General features: G+C 44.9%; 1 long non-coding RNA gene across 1 annotated transcript in view; it reads right to left on the bottom strand.

Annotated features, from left to right (window-relative positions):
* LOC140202309 (uncharacterized) overlaps window positions 1-2673 on the bottom strand; it is a 55313-nt gene extending 52640 nt beyond the window's left edge. Inside the window, exon 1 of the long non-coding RNA XR_011887067.1 lies at window positions 2571-2673. This is a non-coding gene — a long non-coding RNA (uncharacterized lncRNA). The remainder of the gene's footprint in view (window positions 1-2570) is intronic.
* Window positions 2674-13800: the final 11127 nt, after the last annotated feature.

Genomic DNA, 13800 nt, shown 5'->3' with positions numbered 1-13800 from the left:
GAGGGACAGGGAGGGAAAGGGGAAGATTGAGAGGGAGAAAGAGGGAAAGAGGAGGGGAAGAGAGAAAGGAGAGGGGAGGAGAAGGAAAAGGGCAGGGGAGGAGTGAGAATGAGGAAGAGGGAAAGGGGACAGATGAGAGGGAGGAGAAGGGAAGAGGAAGGAAAGGGGAGGGGAAGGGAAAGGGGAGAAGGAGGAGGGAAAGAGGGAGAAGGAGGCGGGAAAGAGGAGAGGAGGGAATTGGGAGGAGGTGGGAAAGGGAGGAAGAGGGAGCTGGAGGAAGAGTTGTGGGAGGTAGAGGGAATTGAGGGGAAAGGATGGAGGGAGATGGAGGGAAAGCAGAGGGAGGAGAGGAAGGGATGAGTAGGGAAGGAGGGTGAAGGAGTGAGGGAGAGAGAGGTTGCACGGTAGGGAGGGAGAAAAGGAGAAGGAAGTAGGTCTGTGGGAGTATGGAGATAGTGAGGGTGATGAGAAGAGGTGGAGGGGGTTCTGAGGGGATCAGCAGGCCCAGGAAAACATCAGGACAGATAATCAACAGAGTCGCTGCAGTGCACCACCATCCCTCCGCATTTTCCCTCACCCCTCATCTACTCATCTTTCTTCTACCTCTATCTCCCCATCCTCCACACCTCCCTTCCCACTGGTACATTTTGCCTTCCCCATCATCTCCCCACCCCTCATCTCCCCTCCCACCTTTCTACCTCCCCCCTGTACTTCCCCTCCCTCTTGCCTTACACCTTACTCAGCTGCTCCCCGCTATCCCCTCCCTTCCACTGTTCCCTCTAATGTGTGTGGCTGCACAGTAACTGAAACGCTCCCGTGTACATAGCCTTCATTGCCATGCAGCTGGAATTTTCTTTTATATAACGTTACAATCACAGGAACTTGACAAATCCCCTTATTAGAGTGACAAAGTGAAAGATCTGCTTGCATCTATAAGTTCTGACATCGATACTGCACCTATTATTTGATTCATTCAATGTGTGTGTAATCACTTGGGTAATAGATTTCCTGACAATGAGTTAAGAGAATGGTCCTGTTACTATTGCAAATGCAACCTATTTTCAATTTGGTAAAGGGAATGTTGTACGGCTGATTTAAAAAAAATACTCAGCTATTGTCATGACCGGTGCTGTGTTCAAAGATATCACAGCAGTACTGTGATTTCAAATTTGTCATTTCTGATGAATTTAAGGTGAGTTCAATTAAGACATTCACTGATACATCGAACAACGTGTTTAGAAATGAAGAATTTGAAGAATTGTAGGCTCTTGTTGACGTCGCTGGAACATGTCAAGCTTCAAGTGCCGACAGTGAATGTGGATTCAGTCTGATGAATTCAATCAAATGTAAATCCAGAAACAGACTGAAGTAGAACATTCGGATGATCTAATGGGATTGAGACGTATTTTCATCTGGATGCATAATTAATTTGGACAATGTTTATAAACAACAGATTTCTAATGAAGACAAATGAGAAAAAGTTTACGAATCGTGAAACATTTTCTTTAGATAATAGACAATAGACAATAGGTGCAGGAATAGGCCATTTGGCCCTTTGAGCCAGCACCACCATTCACTGTGATCATGGCTGATCATCCACTATCAGTATCCAGTTCCTGCCTTATCCCCACAACCTTTGATTCCACTATCTTTAAGAGCTCTATCCATCTCTTTCTTGAAAGCATCCAGAGACTTGGCCTCCACAGACTTCTGGGGCAGAGCATTCCGTATATCCACCACTCTCTGGGTGAAAAAGTTTTTCCTCAACTCTTTGTTGTACTGTATTTTGATATACCTTTCAATTTAATAAATAAAAACAGAAGTATGTGATTTTTCAATTTCATCTAAATATTCATAGAATGCCATATTACAAAAATAAACATTTAAAGTGCCGCACAGTTTTCAGGCTGGGTAAAACTTTCCCACTCAGAACAATGGTTGATCTTTGCAGCTGTAAAAAAAAATTAGACAGAATGTTGCTCTCTTCCGTTCTCATCTCGCCTCAGCCCTGTCTCCCTATCCCTTACTGCTCCTGTCACAGCATGGCACTCCTTCCTCAAAATCCCAATGATCAGTTACACACCAGCTATTCCCGAACCAGCCAAACCCCTAGATGCTTTACAGTAGAATCATAAAGTTCACCAGTTCAACAAGTTCAAAGTTCAAAGTATATTTATCATCAGAGCACATTCGTATACATCACCTGAGAGTTGTTTTCTTGCAGGGAGTTATAGGAAAATAAAGAAATACAGCGGAATTTTATTCTAAACTATGAACAAAGATTGACAAACACCAATGTGCAAAAGAAGACAAAATTGGGCAAATAGAAATAACGAGTTGTAAAAAAGTCCTTGAAAGTGAGATTGTAGGTTGTAGAATCAGTTCGGTTCTGAGGTGAGTGAAGATATACAAGACCAGTTCAGGAGGTTGATGGTGGTAGAGGAATAACTGAAACCGAAACGGGTGCAATACAGTAATAGAAACTGAAACAGAGGCAGGGCCTTTGGCCCATCTACTCCAGGCTGACTACAATTCCCAAACACCAGTCCCATCAGAATCAGGGTTATTACCTTGATGCATTACATGCCGTGAAACTTGCTTCTTTTGTGCAGCAAAGTCATCAAGTTATTATAAAATACAAAATGAACGAATAATGCTGAAAAAGGAATGACAAGGTCCTCCTGATTTTATGTACTCTGGTGGACTCTGTTACTCAGCACATGAAGCCTCCAGAAAACCTGGACTGGATCCCAACCAGTAACTCATTCCTGGAAATCAGTTACTGTAAATATAAACCATACAGAAAACCCTGGATTAGATCCCACCCTGCAGCCAATTCCTGAGAATCTGTTTCTCTGTACATAAATCCTCCAGGAAACCTTCAACCTTCAATATATCCCAGCCTGCAAGCCACTTACAGGAATCAGTATATATATAAACCCCCAGAAACCCTGCATTAGATCAGAGACTGTGATGCACTTCTGGGGATCAGTTATTCTATGTAAATCCCCTGATCTCCTGGATTAGACACCAGCCTTTAACCCACTCTAAGAGATCTGTTATTCTAGACATAAAACCCCCTGAACTAGGAGTTGAGGATGCCATCGTCTACCTGCTGAACCGTGTCTACGCCCACCTGGACAAGCCAGTGAGCACTGTGAGGGTCATGTTTTTTGACTTCTCCAGTGCGTTCAACACCATCCGCCCTGCCCTGCTGGGGGAGAAGCTGACAGCGATGCAGCTGGATGCTTTCCTGGTGTCATGGATTCTTGATTACCTGACTGGCAGACCACAGTACGTGTGCTTGCAACACTGTGTGTCCGACAGAGTGATCAGCAGCACTGGGGCTCCACAGGGGACTGTCTTGTCTCCCTTTCTCTTCACCATTTACACCTCGGACTTCAACTACTGCACAGAGTCTTGTCATCTTCAGAAGTTTTCTGATGACTCTGCCATAGTTGGATGCATCAGCAAGGGAGATGAGGTTGAGTACAAGGCTACGGTAGGAAACTTTGTCACATGGTGTTAGCAGGATTATCTGCAGCTTAATGTGAGAAAGACTAAGGAGCTGGTGGTAGACCTGAGGAGAGCTAAGGTACAGGTGACCCCTGTTTCCATCCAGGGGGTCAGTGTGGACATGGTGGAGGATTACAAATACCTGGGGATATGAATTGACAATAAACTGGACTGGTCAAAGAACACTGAGGCTGTCTACAAGAAGGGTCAGAGCCGTCTCTATTTCCTGAGGAAACTGAGGTCCTTTAACATCTGCAGGACGATGCTGAGGATGTTCTACGAGTCTGTGGTGGCCGGTGCTATCATGTTTGCTGTTGTGTGCTGGGGCAGCAGGCTGAGGGTAGCAGACACCAACAGAATCAACAAACTCATTCGTAAGACCAGTGATGTTGTGGGGATGGAACTGGACTCTCTCACGGTGGTGTCTGAAAAGAGGATGCTGTCTAAGTTGCATGCCATCTTGGTCAATATCTCCCATCCACTACATAATGTACTGGTTGAGCACAGGAGTACATTCAGCCAGAGACTCATTCCACCGAGATGCCACACAGAGCATCATAGGAAGTCATTCCTGCCTGTGGCCATCAAACTTTACAACTCCTCCCTTGGAGAGTCAGACACCCTGAGCCAATAGGCTGGTCCTGGATTTATTTCATAATTTACTGGCATAATTTACATATTACTATTTAACTATTTATAGTACTATCACTATTTATTATTTATGGTGCAACCGTCACGAAAACCAATTTCCCCCTGGGATCAATAAAGTATGACTATGACTAACCACTGGATTAGAACCCAGCTGTAATACACATCCAGGGATTTGCTATTCTGTGTTTGAACCCCCAAACCCCTGGATTAGATCCCAGCCTGTAACCCATTTCCAGGGATCTGCTGTTCTATATTTAAACCCCAGATTAGTTCACAACCTGTAACCCACGCCCAGGGATCTGCTATCCTATATTTATATGTCTGAACGTCAAGATTAGATCCCAGCCTGTAACCCACTCCCAGCGATCTGTTATTCTATATGTAAACCCCCAGACCCTGTGGATTAAATCCCAGCTTGTAACCCACTCCCAGGGATCTGTTATTCTATACGTAAACACCTAAACCCCTGGATTAGAACCCAGCCTGTAATCCACTCCCAGGGATCTGTTATTCTATATATAAACCCCCGGACCCTGTGGATTAGATCCCAGCCTGTAACCCACTCCCAGCGATCTTTTATTCTATATGTAAACCCCCGGACCCTGTGGATTAGATCCCAGCCTGTAACCCACTCCCAGCGATCTGTTATTCTATATGTAAACTCCCGGACCCTGTGGATTAAATCCCAGCCTGTAACCCACTCCCAGCGATCTGTTATTCTATATGTAAACCCCCAGACCCTGTGGATTAAATCCCAGTTTGTAACCCACTCCCAGGGATCTGTTATTCTATATGTAAACACCTAAAACCCTGGATTAGAACCCAGCCTGTAACCCACTCCCAGCGATCTGTTATTCTATATGTAAACCCCCGGACCCTGTGGATTAAATCCCAGCCTGTAACCCACTCCCAGCGATCTGTTATTCTATATGTAAACCCCCAGACCCTGTGGATTAAATCCCAGTTTGTAACCCACTCCCAGGGATCTGTTATTCTATATGTAAACACCTAAACCCCTGGATTAGAACCCAGCCTGTTATCCACTCCCAGGGATCTGTTATTCTATATTTAAAACCCTGAACCACTGGATTAGATCCCAGCATGTAACCCACTCCCTGGGATATGTTTTCTATATTTGAACCCCTGAACCCCCGGATTAGATCACAACCTGTAACCCACTCCCAGGGATTTGTTATTCTATATTTCAATCCCTGAGCCATTGGATTAAATCCCAGCCTGTAACCCACTCCCAGCGATCTGTTATTCTATTTGTAAACCTCCAAACTCCTGGATTAAATCCCAGTTTGTAACCCATTCCCAGGGATCTGTTACACTTGATATGAACCCCTGAACCCCTGGATTAGGACACAGTCTGTAACCCACTTCCAGGGAACTGCTGTTCTATATTTAAACCCCGGATTAGATCACAACCTGTAACCCACTCCCTGGGAACTGTTCTTATATATTTGAACCCCTGAAACCCAAGATTAGATCCCAGCCTGTAACCAACTCCCTGGGACCTGTTATTCTATATTTGAACCACTGAACCTCTGGAATAGATCCCAGCCTGTATCCCACTCCCATAGATCTGCTATCCTATATTTAAATGCCTGAACGCCAAGATTAGATCCCAGCCTGTAACCCACTCCCAGGGATCTGTTATTCTATATTTAAAACCCTGAACCCCTGGATTAGATCCCAGCCTGTAACCCATTCCCAGGGATCTGCTATCCTATATTTAATGCCTGAATGCCAAGATTAGATCGCAGCCTCTAACCCACTCCCAAGGATCTGTTATTCTATATTTACACCCTTGAACCCCTGGATTAGATCCTTCTTGTAACACACTCCCAGGGATATGCAATTCTATGTTTAAACCCCTTGAACCCCTAGATTAGATCCCAGCCTGTAACCCACTACCAGGTATCCTCTATTCTATATTTGAACCCCTGAGCCCCTGGATTAGCACCCAGCCTATAACCCACACCCTGGGATCTGTTAATCTATATGTAAACCCGTGAAGCCCAGGATTAGATCCCAGCCTGTAGACTACTCCCAGGGATATGCAATTCTATATATAACCCCCTCAACTCCTAGATTAGGTCCCAGCCTGTAACCCACTCCCTGTTCTTATATATTTGAACACCTGAACCCCTGGAGTAGATCCCAGCCTGTAACCCAATCCCATGGATCTGCTGTCCTATATTTAAATCCCCGAACCACTGGATTAAATCCCATCCTGTAACCCACTCCCAGGGATCTATTATCCTATATTTAAACCTCTGGATTAGATCCCAGCCTGTAACCCACTCCCAGGGATCTGTTATTCTATATTTCAACCCCTGAACCTCTGGATTAAATCCCAGCCTGTAACCCATTTCCAGGGATCTGCTATTCTGTATTTAAACGCTGGAACCCCTGGATTAGATCCCAGCCTGTAACCGACTCCCTGGGATCTGTTATTCTATATTTCAACCCCTGAATCCCTGTATTAAATCCCAGCATGTAACCCACTCCTAGGAATCTGCTGTCCTATATTTAAATGCCTGAATGCCAAGATTATATCCCAGCCTGTAACACACTCCCAGGGATCTGCTATTCCATATTTAAATCCCTGATCTCCTGGATAAGATCCCAGCCTGTAACCCACTCCCTGGGATCTGTTATTCTACATGTAAACCCCTGAACCCCTGGATTAAATCCCATCCTGTGACCCACACCCAGGGATCTGTTATTCTATATTTAATCCCTTGAACCCCTGGATTAGATCCCAGCCTGTTACCTCCTCCCAGGGATATGCAATTCTATATTTAAACCCCTGAACTCCTAGATTAGATCCCAGCCTGTAACCCACTCCCGGGGATCTGCTATTATATATTTAAATGCCTGAATGCCAAGATTAGATCCCAGCCTGTAACCCACTCCCAGAGATCTGTTACTCTATATTTACACCCCTGAACCCCTGGATTTGATCCCAGCCTATAACACACTCTCAAGGATCAGTTATTCTATAATGTAAACCCCTGAACCCCTTGATTAGATCCCAGCCGGTAAGCCACTTCCAGGAATCTATTATTCTATATTTATACCTCTGAATCCCTGGATTAGATTCCAGCACGTAACCTGCTCCCAGGTATATACAATTCTATATTTAAACCTCTCAACTCCTTGATTAGATCCCAGCCTGTAACCCACTTCCTGGGATCTGTTCTTCTCTATTTAAACCCCTGAACCCCTAGATTAGATCCCAGCCTGTAACACACTCCCAGGGATCTGTTATTCTATATTTAATTCCTTGAACCCCTTGATTAGATCCCAGCCTGTAACCCACTGCCAGGTATCCTCTATTCCATATTTGAACCCCTGATCCCCTGGATTAGATCACAGCCTGTAACCCACTCCCAGGGATCTGCTATCCTATATTTAAACCCCTGAACCCCTAGATTAGATCCCAGCCTGTAACACACTCGCAGGGATCTGTTATTCTATATTTAATTCCTTGAATCCCTTGATTAGATCCCAGCCTGTAACCCACAACCTGTGATCTGTTATTCTATATGTAAACCCCTGAAACTCAGGATTAGATCCCAGCCTGTAACCCACAACCTGGGATCTGTTATTCTATATGTAAACCCCTGAAACTCAGGATTGGATCCCAGCCTGTAAACTACTCCAGGGATATGCAATTCTATATTTAAACCTCTCAACTCCTTGATTAGATCCCAGGCTGTAACCCACTCCCTGGGATCTGCTGTTCTCTATTTAAACCCCTGAACCCCTAGATTATATCCCAGCCTTTAACACACTCCCTGGGATCTGTAATTCTGTATTTGAACCCCTGAACCCCTGGATTAAATCACAGCCAGTAATCCACTCCCAGGGATCTGCTATCCTATATTTAAATGGCTGAATGCCAAGATTAGATCCCAGCCTGTAACCCACTCCCAGAGATCAGTTATTCTATATTTAAACTCCTGAACCCCTGGATTAGATCCCAGCACATTACCTACTCCCAGGGATATGCAATTCTATATTTAAACCTCTCAATTCCTTGATTAAATCCCACCTTGTAACCCACTCCCTGGGATCTGTTCTTCTATATTTGAACCCCTGAACCCCAGGATTAGATCCGAGCCTGGAACCCACCTCCTGGGATCTGTTCTTCTCTATTTAAACCCCCGAACCCCTTGGATTAGATCCTAGACTGTAACCCACTCCCAGGGATCTGCTATCCTACGTTTAAATGCCTGACTGCCAAGATTAGATCCCAGCCTGTAACACACTCCCAGGGATCTGTTATTCTATATTTAATCCCTTGAACCCCTGGATTAGATCCCAGGCTGTAACCCAGTCCCATGGATCTGTTATTCTCTATTTAAACTCCTGAACCTCTGGATTACATCCCAGCCTGTAACCCACTCCCTGGGATTAGTTATTCTATATTTGAACCCCTGAACCCCTGGATTAGATCCCAGCCTATAACCCACTTCCTAGGATCTCTTATTCTATATTTGAACAACAGAACCCTTAGATTAAATCCCAGCCTGTTACCCACTCCCAGGGATCTGTTATTCTGTATTTAAACGCCTGAACCCAAAGATTAGATCCCAGACTGTAACACACACCCCGGGATCTGTTATTCTATATGTAAAACCCTGAAACCCTGGATTGAATCCCAGCCTGTGACCCACTCCCAGGGATCTGTTATTCTATATTTAAACCCCTTTACCCCTGGATTGGATCCCAGCCTGTATTCCACTCCCTGGGATCTGTTATTCTATATTTGAACCCTGTACCCCTGGATTAGATCCCAGCCTGTAACCCACTCCCAGGGTTATGTTATTCCATATGTAATCCCCTGAACCCTCGATTAAATCCCAGCCTGTAACTCACTACCAGGGATCCATTATTTTATATGTAAACCCCTGAACCCCCGGATTAAATCCCATCCTGGAACCCACTCGCAGTGATCTGTTATTCTATATGTAAACCCCTGAACCCCTGGATTAAATCCCAGACTATAACCCACTCTCTGGGATCTGTTATTCTCTATTTGAATCCCTGAAACCCTGGATTAGATCCTTGCCTGTTACCCACTCCCAGGGATCTGTTATTCTATATTTATACCCCTGAACCTCTGGATTAGAACCCAGCCTGTAACCCACTCCCAAGAATATGCAATTCTATATTTAAACCACTGAACCCCTCAATTAAATCCCAGCCTGTAACTCACTACCAGGGATCAGTTATTTTATATGTAAACCCTTGAACCCCTGGATTAAATCCCAGCCTGTATCCCACTGCCAGGGATCTGCTATCCTATATTTAAGTGCCTGAACCCCAAGATTGGATCCCAGCCTGCAACCCACTCCCAGGGATCTGCTATCCTATATTTAAACCCCTGGATTGGATCCCAGCCTGTAACTGCCTCCCCCCACCCCCCAGGGATATGCAATTCTATATTTAAACCCCTGAACTCCTAGATTAGATCCCAGCCTGTAACCCACTCCCAGGGTTATGTTATTCCATATGTAATCCCCTGAACCCTCGATTAAATCCCAGTCTGTTACTCACTACCAGGGATCCATTATTTTATATGTAAACCCCAGAACCCCCGGATTAAATCCCAGCCTGGAACCCACTCTCAGCGATCTGTTATTCTATATGTAAACCCCTGAACCCCTGGATTAAATCCCAGACTATAACCCACTCTCTGGGATCTGTTATTCTCTATTTGAATCCCTGAAACCCTGGATTAGATCCTTACCTGTTACACACTCCCAGGGATCTATTATTCTATATTTATACCCCTGAACCTCTGGATTAGAACCCAGCCTGTAACCCACTCCCAAGAATATGCAATTCTATATTTAAACCACTGAACCCCTCGATTAAATCCCAGCCTGTAACTCACTACCAGGGATCAGTTATTTTATATGTAAACCCTTGAACCCCTGGATTAAATCCCAGCCTGTATCCCACTCCCAGGGATCTGCTATTCTATAATTAAACCCCTGGATTAGATCACAGCCTGTAACCCACTCCCAGGGATCTGCTATCCTATATTTAAACCCCTGGATTGGATCCCAGCCTGTAACCTCCACCCCACCCAGGGATGTGCAATTCTATAATTAAACCCCTGAACTCCTTGATTAGATCCCAGCCTGTAACCCACTCCTTGGGATCTGTTGCTCGATATTTGAACCCCTGAACCCCTGGATTAGATCCCAGCCTGTAACCCACTCCCAGGGATCTGTTATTCTATATTTAAACCCCTGAACCTCTGGATTAGATCCCAGCCTGTACCACTCCTCTACTGCGTTCCCGCACGTAATAGGCCCTTCGAACCGTGCCGACCTCCCCCACCCCCCCACTCCCGATTTAATTCTGGCCTCATCATGGGGCAATTTTCCATTAACCAATTGTAAACTAATTAATTTACCAAACAAACAGTAGGTCTTTGGACTCTGAGCAGAAACTGGAGCATCTGGATGAAACCCACACTGTCGCGGGGAGAACGTACAAACTACTTAGAGGCAGTGGTGGGTATTGAACTCAGGACGCCTGTACTGTAAAGCACTTTGCTAACCACTATGGTAACGTGCCACCCCAAATATTCTATATATAAACCCTCTGGAAAACCTGAATAGATCCCAGCCTGTAACCCACTCCCAGCAATCAGTTATTCTCAGTATAAAGTCCCCCAAACCCCTGGATTAGATATCAGCCTGTAACCTACTCCCAAAAATCTGTCATTCTTTCTATAAACTCTCCAGGAAACCTGGATTAGATCCCAGCCTATAACTGGAAACAGGATCTGTAGACTGAATCAGTTATTCTATGTAAGCCCCTGATCGTCTGGATTGGATTCCAGCCTGCATCTCACTTCAGGACATCTGTTATTCTATATATAAAACCCCCTGAACCACAAGATTAGATCCCAGCTGTAAAACACACTCAGAGATCAGGTATTCTGTATTTAAACCAATAAAACCCTGGATTAGATCCCAGCATGTAACCCAATGCCAAGATCTGTTATTCTATATATAAATCCCCAAAACCCTGGATTAGACCCCAGCCTGTAACCCACTCCTAGGTACCAGTTATTCTATACATTAAAACCCACCTGCACCTCTGCAAACCTCTGGATTAGACCCCACACTCAGGGATTGGGTATTCAACCAATTGAACCCTCCCCCCCCCCCCCAAAAACCCTGGATTCGTTCCCAGTCTGCCGGGGATCTGCATAAACAGCAGAGAGAAGGGCACAACCCCAGTAGGTCCACTCTCACTGTTTGAGACAACAGCATTTTTCACTGCTGGGAACTTTCTCACAGAGAACTGAAAGCTGTGGTTTTGATAAACACCACCATCCAGTGCAGAAACCAACGTCACATGATAATGAGCAGAATTACCAGAAAGTCAGAATCAGAATCAGGTTTATCACTGATGTGTGTTGAGAAATTTCATGTTTTGTACTAGGCACAAAAATTTACTATAAATTACAATAAGAAGTTCTGATGAAGGGTCCCGGCTTGAAACATCAACTGTTTATTCCGCTCCGTAGATGTCACCAGACCCGCTGAGAATTTTGTGTGTTTCGTACCGGATCTTCAGCATCTCTTGTGTTTAAAATAAATAACTAAATCAAGTGCAAAGGGGGAAAGTAGTGAGGTTCATGGGCTGTTCAGAAATATGATGGAGAGGGGAAGAAGTTGCCCAGAATTGTTGAGTCTGTGCCTTCAGGATCCTGTTCTTCCTCCTTGTTAGCGCCAATGAAAAGAGTTAATGTTGTTTACTTGGATTTTCAGAAGGCCTTTGACAAGGTGTTGCACATGAGGCTGCTGAACAAGATTACAGCCCAGGGTATTACAGGAAAGATACAAGCATAAATAGGGCAGTGGCTGTTTGGCAGGAGGCAAAGTGTGGGGACAGAGGGGACATCTTCTGGTTGGCTGCAAGTGACTCGTGGCGTACTGCATGGGTCAGTGTTGGGACCGGCTCTTTTCACATGAAACTCTCTGGACACAGAGTGAGGCCCCCTCCACACTGTCCCATTGCACACTCCCGGGGTCAAGAGTGCAGCTCCCCTGACAACATCCTGTCACACACTCCCGGGGTCAGGCACCAAGTGAAGCTCCCTCCACACTGTCCCAAGGTATATTCGACTATATGGATGATGACAGTGTGACTGTCATTCCAACAGCAGATGGAGCAGTCTGCCATTGTTTAATGATTACCAGTTTCCAAAAAATCACAAGTGACAGGAAGGTCCTGATATTCATCAGACACTTCCTGAATTTATTGCTGAAGAGAATGTGCTGTGCCACAGCCTTGCCTTGGGAGTGTCTGACAAATTATTGCAGAGTCATAGAGCCAGCAGCTCTCAAACAGGCCCTTTAGCCCATCTGCTCCATGTCGACCAAAATTCACATTTAAACACACCCAGTGTTTGGATCATGTTTCTCCAAACCATTTCTATCTATGGACCTGGTCAAGTGCTTATGTACCTTCCTCAACCACTTCCTCCGGCAGCTTGTTCCATTTGTGTGAAAAATTTGCCCCTCAAGTCCACATTGAACCTCTCCCCTCTCCCTTGAATCCTAAACCCTCTGATTTTTGGTTCACTTGCCTTTGAAGAAATATTGGGTCATTCACCCTATCTACATCTCTAATGATTTTATAGAGCTCAATGCCTTCTGTTATTTTTTTTAAAACTTCCCACAAATTTTTGTACTGTTATATGCCCTCTCTTTGGCTTTTATGTTGGCTTTGACTTATCTTGTCATCTTGCCTTTCGAACTCTTCTTCCCCTATGGGATGTATATATCTGTACCTTCTGAAATGCACAAGAAGTTCCAGCCGTTGCTGCTCTGCTGTCATCTGTGCCTGTGTCCTTCTCCAATCAATTCTGGCCAACTCCACTGTAATACTGATACATTTAACTTTAGCTTCTCCGTTCAAATTTCAGGGTGACTTCACCTTCTCCAGAGGGTTCTTTGACATTAAGCTCGTTAATCAATCCTGGTTCATTGCACAACACCCAATCCAGAACAGCTAATCCTCTAGTGGGCTCAATTCATGAGCTGCTCTATAAAGCCATCTCGTAGGCATTCTAGAAATCCCCTTCTTGGGATCTTGCACTAACCTAATTTTCAGAATTTATCTGCACATTGAAATTGCCCATGACTATTGTAACACATCTCCCTTATTCTGTATACTGCGTGCATTTAAATGTAACACCTTCAGTCCTGTATTCACCTTTTTCGAGCTTATCCACCTTTTACGTTGCTGTTAACTCCTGTTAACTGCAATTTTTCCCTATCAACAGCCTTTCCTTGCTAGGAGTCTCACTGCACATTGCCTCTGTTTGTAAACCAACTAGCTCATTAGCAGTACCAGTACGGTTCCCATATGCCGGCCAAGTTAATTTAAACCCTCACAAACAGCTCTAGCAAACCTGCTGATAAGGATATTGGACCCCTCGGGATCAAGTCTAACCCACCCCTTTTGGACAGGCCATACCTTCCCCAGAAGAGATCGCAATGGTCCATTAAGCTGAGCCCCTGCCCCCTGCACCAGTTCCTCAGCCACACATTCACCTGCCAAGCCATCCTATTCTTACTCTCACTG

This window comes from Mobula birostris, chromosome 8 (genome assembly GCF_030028105.1).
Source record: "Mobula birostris isolate sMobBir1 chromosome 8, sMobBir1.hap1, whole genome shotgun sequence".
Lineage (NCBI taxonomy): Eukaryota > Metazoa > Chordata > Chondrichthyes > Myliobatiformes > Myliobatidae > Mobula > Mobula birostris.
The sequence above is the reverse complement of the archived record's forward strand: the minus strand, read 5'-3'. Positions and strand labels throughout refer to the sequence as shown.